The sequence below is a fragment of the Myotis myotis genome, unplaced genomic scaffold (assembly GCF_014108235.1).
Source record: "Myotis myotis isolate mMyoMyo1 unplaced genomic scaffold, mMyoMyo1.p scaffold_m19_p_17, whole genome shotgun sequence".
Lineage (NCBI taxonomy): Eukaryota > Metazoa > Chordata > Mammalia > Chiroptera > Vespertilionidae > Myotis > Myotis myotis.
Window position 1 is genome coordinate 24,526,555 of NW_023416321.1, and position 10,030 is coordinate 24,536,584.

Sequence of the window (10,030 nt, forward strand, 5' to 3'; positions counted from 1 at the left end):
GATGTCCACCTTAATATAACTAATAAGTGGAACTGTCAGGATTCAGATTCAGATCTGTTTAACTCCAAAGTCGGTACTTTTCCAATAGGCTGCTGCTCGGCACACCAAACAGATTAGCAAGGGGAACCTGAGATGTTTTCCCAACTAGTTGGTTGTTAAAAAAACACACAGATAAGCCCCAAGCAACAGAGAAAAGCATTACATTAATTAGGAGGTTTATATCATCCTGTCAGCTTTCCCACATGGAAAACATTCTTCAGAAACATAGAAAGCCAAAAGGGCTAACCCATTTCCTCCAGCTATATATGTTTGGGTAGCACTAAAGGCTGTGTGGCCAGGGACACTTTTGTTTCCCAACTCTTTTTCAGCATAGGCCATATCTCCCCCATCAAAAGAACCCCAAAACAACTTAATTTAGGCAAGAACTTCAACATTCTTTTCCACTAAGTTATCTATCCACAATATTAAGTTGATCACAAGACAGACTATCTTGAGTTTCATTTCTTATCCCTTCCTTCAAAGAAGAGTATAACGGAACAACATTTGAACCTTAAATGTTGAAAATCCAAGGACATTAGGTGATCAGAGCCTGAATAGGAACCACTGTTAATTAAGAACCTTCATGAGCAGGCCTCTCTACTACCAGTTGATTTCCACATGTTATTTCATCTAATCTCCACAACTCCACATTTTAAGGATGGAGAAACAGAAGCTTATGCAGGTTAAGGAAGTTGTGCAAAATCTTACAGCTAGTATAAGGGATTTAAACCAAAACCCATCTTGTTCAAAGCTCCTCTTTCCACTGCACCAGATTTCCAGATTCCAGAATAATATGTATAGTGCCTCTGCTGATGCATGGTTGCTAATATGTAATATAAGCAAATAAAGCTTTGTTTCTTTATTAAACCACTGAGATTTGGGAGGCTGTTTATTATTACAGCCTTGCCTAAGAAAAGTTGGTTAGTATAGGTATTTTTTTAAAACATATTTTTATTGATTTCAGAGAGGAAGGGAGGAGAGAGAGAGAGAAATATCAATGATGAGAGAGAATCATTGATGGGCTGCATCCTGCACACCCCACACTGGGGGATCGAGCCCACAACCCAGGCATGTTCTCTGACTAGGAATCTAACCATGACCGTCTGCCTGGTTCATAGGTCAACGTTTAACCATTGAACCATGCCAGCCAGGCAGTATAAGTATTTTTAACTATTTGCTGTTTATAGTGGTGTAAACTTTGGAAACCGCTTTAATAATTTGGTATGGTGCAAAATATACTTAGAGCCTCTATTACTTTATACCATCTCAAAACAAGTTCTTACTTTTATTTAAGGCAAAGCCTCAAAAATTATTGAAACACTGTAGGGAAGATTGACTCTGTTGGGGCATGGCTTTGGCATTCAAATAGTTGAATACAAATTGTTGCATAAACATCTAGAAAAATGTATTTTTCTTAAGTGCAATTAGAGAATTTTAAGAGCACATTGTCAGATAGGAAATTAACTAAAGCCCCAATATTCTAGTGCATATTTGTAAACTAAGAACTTATAAGAAACTCCAGAATTGTGACTTGATAAAACATTATTAACAAAAATGTCCATATTTAAAAAAAACACACCTGGATTTAGCCGGCTGGTGTGGCTCAGTGGTTGAGCATGTATTTAGGAACCAGGAGGTCACAGTTTGATTCCCTGTCAGGGCACATGCCCGGGTTGCGGGCTCCATCCCCAGTAGGGGGCATGCAGGAGTCAGCCAACTCATCATTCTCTCTCATCATGGATGTTTCTATCTCTCTCCCCCTCACCATTCCTCTCCGAAATCAATAAAAATCTATAAAAAAACAACAGCACATGGATTTAGGTGAAGCTAGGAAAACACATTTTAAGTTGGTAAGCAGTTACCTCATCTATTAAGGTGGGAGATCTGAATAATCCTTTAGACTGTTTTTAGGTTAGGGCAGCGGTTCTCAACCTGTGGGTCGCAACCCCTTTGGTGGTCGAACGACCCTTTCACAGGGGTAGCCTAAGACCATCCTACATATCAGATATTTACATTACGATTCATAATAGTAGCAACATTACAGTTATGAAGTAGCAACGAAAATAATTTTATGGTTGGGTCACAACATGAGGAACTGTATTTAAAGGGCCAGAAGGTTGAGAACCACTGGGTTAGGGGCTCTCTAGTTGCACAAATTTAAAGCAACACTCATTGGGGACTCTTTCCCCCTCCCCATGTCGGAGTCTGTGCTGTGAGATTCTTTCCTCTTCCCCACGTGGGAGTCTGTATTTGTTCTTAATAAATTTCCACCTTTTCCATATAAATAAATAAATCCTATATAATAAAGAGGTAATATGCAAATTAACCCTCATGTCCTCACAAGATGGGGCGACCAGGCCCATTGGGGGGCCGTAAGGGATGACTAGGCCGGCAGGGGGGGCATTTGGAGGGGACCAGGCCAACGGGGGGTGGGTTGCAGTTGGGGGCGACCAGGCCAGCAGGGGGGGCAGTTGGGGACAATTAGGCTGGCAGGGGGGACAGTGAGGGGTGACTAGGCTGGCAGGGGCAGGCAGTTGGGGGTGACCAGGCCGGCAGAGGGGGGCAGTTGGGGGCAACCAGGCTGGCAGGGCTGGGGGCAGTAAAGTGTGACCAGGCTAGCGGGGAGAGGAGCAGTTAGGAGCAACCAGGCTGGCAGGTAGGGGGCAGTTAGGGGCGACCAGGCCGGCACGCAGAGGCAGTGAGGGACGATCAGGCCGACAGGAGGGGGGGGGGTCAGTTAGGGGCAACCAGGCAGGCAAGTGATTAGGAGCCAGTGGTCTAGGATTGTGAGAGGGTTGTCCGACTGCCAGTTTAGGCCCAATCCCTGGTATCGGGCCTAAACTGGCAGTCGGACATCCCCTGTGGGGTCCCGGATTGGAGAGGGTGCGGGCTGGGCTGAGGGGACCCCCCCCCTAAGGGGACCCCCCCGCCACTGTGCATGAATGTTGTGCACCGGGCCTCAAGTAAGTAAATAAATAAATAAATAAAAACATAAATAAATAAAGCAACATTCCTTTACTCATCTTGGGAAAAATTATTTTAATAGCATTTCTTTTTCTTTTTAGAGAAAGAGAGAGATAAAAGAGAAACATGCCGCCCTAACCGGTTTGGCTCAGTGGATAGAGCATCAGCCTGTGGACTCAAGGGTCCCAGGTTCGATTCTGGTCAAGGGCATGTCCCTTGGTTGTGGGCACATCCCCAGTGGGGAGTTTGCAGGAGGCAGCTGATCGATGTTTCTAACTCTCTATCCCTCTCCCTTCCTCTCTGTAAAAAAATCAATAAAATATATTTTTTAAAAAAAAGAGAGGGGGAGAACCAAGATGGCGGCATAGGTTAATGCCGGAGTTTGCTGCCTTGAACAACTACTTCAAAAGTGAAACTAAAAAACGGAAAGGACATCACCCAGAACCACAGGAACGCTGGCTGAGTGGAAGTCCTACAACTAGGAGGAAAGAGAAACGCATACGGCCACTCAGAGGAGACGCAGTGCTGAAGTCAAATTCTGAGGTGCGGAGTGCGCGGAGCGGGCTGGCGGTGGAGGGCGCGGTTGGCGTTTTCAATCGGGAGGGAGTCGCAGACTCTGAGCTCCAGATACGGGCGAGTCTTTAGAGACCCAGACTCAAATGGGAGAAGCGGGACTGTCTGGCTTCGGTCAGAGCGAGTGCAGCTTTCTCTCCGAGGTTTGCAGCGGGTGCTGGGACTCAGAGAGGCAGAGCCCCTGGGGACAGGACTGAGAGCCGCCATAACTGCTCTCTCTGGCCCACCCTGTTGATCCTGTGCGACCCACCCCGCCCAAGCCCTGCACAGAGGCTTTTGCCGGATAGCCTCAGGCAAAGGCTAGATTAGCACCTCCCTAGAGGACAGAAGTTCTCTCACTGCTGACACAGGTGATTCTCATAGCCACTTGGCCTGGAGGTCAAACCCTCCCTGGAATTAGCTACAACAATCAAGATTTAACTATAAGACTGCGAACAAAGACCACTAGGGGGTGCACCAAGGAAGCATAACAAAATGCGGAGACAAAGAAACAGGACAAAATTGTCAATGGAAGATATAGAGTTCAGAACCACACTTTTAAGGTCTCTCAAGAACTGTTTAGAAGCCGCCGATAAACTTAATGAGATCTACAAGAAAACTAATAAGACCCTCGATCTTGTATTGGGGAACCAACTAGAAATTAAGCATACACGGACTGAAATAACGAATATTATACAGACTCCCGACAGCAGACCAGAGGAGCGCAAGAATCAAGTCAATGACTTGAAATGCGAGGAAGCAAAAAACACCCAACCGGAAAAGCAAAATGAAAAAAGAATCCAAAAATGCGAGGATAGTGTAAGGAGCCTCTGGGACAGCTTCAAATGTACCAACATCAGAATTATAGGGGTGCCAGAAGATGAGAGAGAGCAAGATATTGAAAACCTATTTGAAGAAATAATGACAGAAAACTTCCCCCACCTGGTGAAAGAAATAGACTTACAGGTCCAGGAAGTGCAGAGAACCCCAAACAAAAGGAATCCAAAGAAGACCACACCAAGACACATCATAATTAAAATGCCAAGAGCAAAAGATAAAGAGAGAATCTTAAAAACAGCAAGAGAAAGAAACTCAGTTACCTACAAGGGAATACCCATACGACTGTCAGCTGATTTCTCAACAGAAACTTTGCAGGCCAGAAGGGAGTGGCAAGAAATATTCAAAGTGATGAATACCAAGAACCTACAACCAAGATTACTTTATCCAGCAAAGCTATCATTCAGAATTGAAGGTCAGATAAAGAGCTTCACAGATAAGGAAAAGCTAAAGGAGTTCATCACCACCAAACCAGGATTATATGAAATGCTGAAAGGTATCCTTTAAGAAGAGGAAGAGGAAGAAAAAGGTAAAGATACAAATTATGAACAACAAATATGCATCTATCAACAAGTGAATCTAAGAATCAAGTGAATAAATAATCTGATGAACAGAATGAACTGGTGATTATAATAGAATCAGGGACATAGAAAGGGAATGGACTGACTATTCTTGGGAGGGAAAGGGGTGTGGGAGATGTGGGAAGAGACTGGACAAAAATCGTGCACCTATGGATGAGGACAGTGGGTGGGGAGTGAGGGCGGAGGGTGGGGCGGGAACTGGGAGGAGGGGAGTTATGGGGGGGGGGGAAAGAGGAACAAATGTAATAATCTGAACAATAAAGAATTAAAAAAAATAAAGAGAGAGAGAAACATGCCATATTTGGGGACTGAACCCACAACTTGGGTATGTTCCCTGACCTGGAATCGAACCTGTAACCCTTCAATGTACGGGATGCTACAGCCAATTGAGCCACACCAGCCAGAAGACTTTTGAGGAATGGCCCCTTAGTGGGAATTTTAAGCCTGATGACAAACCCAGATGGAAGATTTGAGTGTCATTAGTGAGAACCAGAAAAATGTGTCCTTGGGTGAGAAGGGCAGGGGTGAATATAAAGCATTTTTCTAAATGCAGAAATTTTAGACTGAGAAGCTGAATATACTACTTGGGCATATAAATTATTGTTTTTGGTGAAGACATGCTCTACCACCAGAAAATTATGGGGGGTTATGTATAGATAGAAATATTTCTTATCTCTGTACAGTTGTAGATGCTTTTCAGGAATGTGTATGTTCTTATTTAAGCTGTGGCTTGCACTCTATCAGAAACTAAGATCCAGAAGACCACATAAAGCATAGTCAGACCTGGTTTTCATCACTTACTAGAAGAACTGGAATTGGAAAAGGAAAAATGTCCTGGACCATGTTTGGCTGGCAAGATTCAACCTTATCTATGTATTGAGAATGCCCTACATGTGGTGTTAATAGTGAACAATCCAAACTTTGGAAAATATATCGATGTTGGCTCATGTTGACCTGAGGCAGAGGGAGAGGTTGTATTCCTGCATAAGAGAGAGGAAATTCCTATAAAGGCAAACATTCTCATTCTCAATCAACTTATATGAAGATAGGTCCCAACAAGCCAAAGGAAATAATTTTCTCTCCCATGGAGTCTGGATTCTACAAAGAATAGACATTAACTTAGAAGAAACTGTAGCCAGACAAGGAAATATCCCCTGGGCATGGGTCTAGATTGTTGACTATACTGCTCACTACATCTAGTAGCCCTCTGGGGCCTGCATGGTGGAACCACACCAGTCTGAAAACTGGTGGGATCCCAGAACTGTAGAACACAATCTGCAAATTTTAGGAATGTCATCTGCGAATTCCACAGTGAGTAGACATTAGTAGATATTTACTTTGAACAAAACCTGTATGGATTCTTTGCATTCAACATCATTTCAATGCAAGAATGATTACAGAAACTCGCACCCTTGCACTGAGCATTTCGAGGCAACTAAACTAAAAAAAAAAAAGGAAAAAAAGCAAAAAAGCAACCAACTGGAGCAGAGCAACAGCTTCTATTCGAGGCTTGTTAGACCAGCAAAGAAATTTGTTTCTACCAGCTCTTTGTACCTTATCACTAAACTGTAGTAATGGCCGAAGAAGCATGTAGAAGCAACATATCACTTGAAAATGTGTACTACTTATGTTTACAACTTCTTAACAATGTAAGATCTTACCCATGACAAAAACACATATGAGAGAGAGAACGTGACAAAACTGAATTTTTTATTTAGGTTTAAGCAAAAATTACAAAAACAGGCTATTTTCTTCTCAGACTGGCAAACTTTTTCTGTAAGGGCCAGATAAGTCAATACAGGGTGGGGCAAACAGGTTTAGTTGTGAGTACACAAAATACAAGGGTTTATTCTTGTACTGTTAATTATTGTATTATTTTCCATACAAACAACTGTAAATCCACTTTTGCCCCACCCTGTATTTTAGGCTTGTGGGCATGCAGTTTATGTTAGAAGCAAATTTAGAAAAGTAATTCTGAGAGTTTTCAGCTAATCTGGGGTATCTTCTAAAATAATAAAGAGAAAAAATAATCACACTCTCAAATTTCAAATCAAACATTTTTATTGAAATTATTTCTAACACAATTGGCAGCAGTATTAACATATAACTACTAGTAATAATAAAATAGCTAATATTTATATAGGACTCAGACCTTAAGATTAAATTGCCAAAACAGATAGCAAATAAAGCATATCTACCATATTTTAAATATAATTCCTTAAAGAGCCATTACTCGATCAAATTAGGAAATGTACAATATGAAGTGGAGTTTCAATTTCTAAGAGAAAGAGCTGAGCAGCAAGAGGGAGAGAGGGAGTAACAATTAGGAAGAGGAAGACACGGTGAAAATATATCTCTTTCTAACAGATGATTTTAAGAGCTGTTTTCTGGCAAAATCATATCCTATTGTCATCAATAATGGAACAATAAAGATGGAAAGCATTAGCTAAAAACAAAACAAGGGGAATCATAGAGTGAGGGAGGCCAGTCCTAAAATAAGATTACCAAAAATATATTATTAGATGACATCTTTGAGTTTGAAAAGTGGCCATACTGATTATACTGTGAAATGAAAAACAATTTTTGTACCATTCTGTCTATCCACTGACAGCATGATGAAGTTTCCAAAGAAACAACATCCTGTTCATCTAACATCCCATCTTTTTAAAAGAACAGTCAGTAAATTGTCAATAATATTTGTTTGAAGAGAGAATTTACTGGGAATAAAGGGATAAAACAGAAATCTGTCCTCAACATAGTTTACCAGGGAAGATGAGACGAATATAGATTAAAAGATATATATACTATTTCTTCCTTTTTCAGAGAATATCTACAACTAAAACAAGTGGAACAATAGAAGAGAGCAATGATTTTCAATCATGGCACATAAAAACTAATTACTAAATTTCTGTGTCACACCAAAAAATGTATTATATTTTTTGCCTATCTGACAAAAAATAGGTATAATTTTGATTCATTCACACTTGATTATATTGTTGTACTGGCTGTTGTGATTTTTTTATTTGACAATCAAAGGGAAAAGAGGTTACGTGCCCCTGACTAAATAGTTAGGTATTGCATGTTTTAAAAATTCTTGCAGCACACTGGTTGAAAATCCCTCAGGTTGAAAATTTCTGGAACAGAGATATGCAATTGAACTGTTCCTGGAGATACCTCCTATACACAGTACAATAAAATATTCCTAATCTTTGTAAGTGTCTCTTTACCTGGTAAATGTAAGTTATCCCCAGGGAAGACAGTGAAGACACACGAATATTAAAAACAGTGTTTCCAGATTAGGGAAGCCGTACTTCAGTGCAAATTACTCTAGAGCACCCCCAACCCCAATAATGCCTTTAGAGGAATGGTACTAGAGAGTGATTTTGCTGATTGTGGAGATATTTCTTTCCCCAGACATTGTTAAAAAGTTCTGAGTTATAATTTACATACTATACAATTCACTCACTGTAATTCTACACAATTCATGATTTTTAGTATTATTTACAGAGTTGTATAGCTATCATCACAGTTAAAGATTTTTAAATGTTCTGCAAATCACTGAAAAACTGTCTTCTCATTTCAACCCTAACAGTAATTAAATTTTTGAATTTCTTTCTTTTCTTTTTTCCCCCAAGAAATTATTTCCAGAGGAAAATACAGAGCTGACAGGGCATATACTCACTGAATTGACTCAAAAGTATTTAAAAAGTTTCTTTTTGAGAAATTAACTTTTCATAACCATTGACAGTGTTGAAAATAAAGCAGCTTCTGAGAACTAAAAACTGGTAAAATCCATACTTAATAAATTCATTAATTGTAGCAGCGATCCATAAAGCTGCCTGTGATTGTGTAACTGATGAGTTTAAAAACACTTTAAACCCCTAATTAAGATATGGATGTAATCTCTGGAGGCAGAACTGCCAACCAGCAGAAATCTTATCAATTGTCTCAGCAGGCTGTTTAAAGAAAGTTGTGTTAAGATTAGGCTACAGCCGAAACCGGTTTGGCTCAGTGGATAGAGCGTCGGCCTGCGGACTGAAGGGTCCCAGGTTCGATTCCGGTCAAGGGCATGTACCTGGGTTGCGGGCACATCCCCAGTGGGAGATGTGCAGGAGGCAACTGATCGATGTTTCTCTTTCATCGATGTTTCTAACTCTCTATCTCTCTCCCCTCCTCTCTGTAAAAAATCAATAAAATAAAAAATAAAAAAAAAGATTAGGCTACAGAAAGAGATTATTGCATTAATTATTGCCAGCTGGGTGGGCATGGCTCAGTAGGTGAGCATTGACTTAAGAACCAGGAGGTTACGGATTCTGGTCCCAGTCCCAGTCCCAGGGTCAATCCCCAATGTGGGTCGTGGAGGAGGCAGCCGATCAATGATTCTCTCTCATCATTGATGTTTCTATCTCTTTCTCTCTCCCTTCCTCTCTGAAATCAGTAACAAAAAATATATATGTATGTATGTATATTATTATTATTATAAAGAAAGAGAATTGCCAATCTTACCCAGCTCTGTCCAGGAACAGACACAAAATCCAGGGGCTATGAGTTTTCCTGTCACTGAGGAGGTATATATACTCCATTGTTTATCAGGTCTCACATGATCTGAATGAAATATCTCTCAAAATGGCTCACCTCATTTTGTTTTAATTTCTCATTTACCAAGCAATTGCCTGTTGTGCTTTCCAGACCTGCCAAGAACATTTACCTTGGCATGTACAATTTGAGCATCCTGATTATTAAAAATGAATCTGCCCTACCACCAACAAATGAACAAATAGTTTGGTTTATTTGCTTTCTTGTGGACTAAAATCTATTAATCAACTCTGGTACATGGATAGTATTAACTGTAATAATCACTACGCTAATGCCATCCTGGGAGATCTTGATAAAGAACCATCCAGACATTTCCTGCTACATCCTGATCTGACCATGGACCCCAGAACACAGGTTCTATTCAAATACAAAGGAAGCTGATACAAAAACAAGAATGTCCTATTCACTCTGTATTAAAGTCTACCTTGTATTCCCCTGAACTGAACAAAATCAGAAATTAT